The 740-nt window shown below is 32.2% G+C and overlaps 1 long non-coding RNA gene across 1 annotated transcript in view; it reads left to right on the top strand.

Moving 5' to 3' along the window:
• The window catches only part of LOC128250997 (uncharacterized), a 187,776-nt gene extending 187,326 nt beyond the window's left edge, over positions 1-450 (top strand). Inside the window, exon 3 of the long non-coding RNA XR_008266914.1 lies at positions 409-450. This is a non-coding gene — a long non-coding RNA (uncharacterized LOC128250997). The remainder of the gene's footprint in view (positions 1-408) is intronic.
• Positions 451-740: the final 290 nt, after the last annotated feature.

Here is a 740-nt window from a genome sequence, read left to right as displayed (position 1 = left end):
AAATAATTGAAAATTCCTTACAATAACTTATAATACATAAAATATTAGAAAATGTCTTGGAAACTTAAAAACTCTCTGCTGCCAGTTGACGGAACAAGCCTGAAAGTGTCAGATTGGTATTTCCAAATTTTCAAAGAATAACTATTTCTTTCTGTATCGTGAATTCCATAACGAACAGACCAAAATGCCAGGAATAGCATTTCCCGAGCAGGCTGTTCCGTTGATCGGATCAACTGGAACCCTCGACGTCGTAAGCGACGGAGTGCCAACAACAACAAAATTCTTTACACACACACATTGTTATTCTATTGAATTTTTTTTTTATGATTCTGACCATTAGTTTACCTGTAATCATTGGTCTGGAGCTGTATAAACAGCCATTTATTTAATTTTTTTTTTCTTGTTCAGGACCCTAGGTGGATGGTGGAATCAGAAACGGGCCCAGGTATAAGAAGGTAAGTTCCATTAAGCTAAACTCTCTGCCAAATTAAATACTAAATATTATAGTGTTTTTGAAATGTAACAACATATTGTAAAACAGGGGGTCCACAAGGACAAGACAGGGGATCCGTGGGCAACAAATACTTTTTATGGGCAATTTGATTTTATATATGTTTTTTAATCGAAATGTTTTAATTGACAATAAACCTATTTGTTAAATACTGTTAAATAAATAAATGTAAAAATATATGTTATTTTAAGCAAATATTTATGTATAAATTTCATAAGTGTTTATAAGG

This window comes from Octopus bimaculoides, chromosome 27 (genome assembly GCF_001194135.2).
Source record: "Octopus bimaculoides isolate UCB-OBI-ISO-001 chromosome 27, ASM119413v2, whole genome shotgun sequence".
Classification (NCBI taxonomy): Eukaryota; Metazoa; Mollusca; class Cephalopoda; order Octopoda; family Octopodidae; genus Octopus; species Octopus bimaculoides.
The sequence above is the reverse complement of the archived record's forward strand: the minus strand, read 5'-3'. Positions and strand labels throughout refer to the sequence as shown.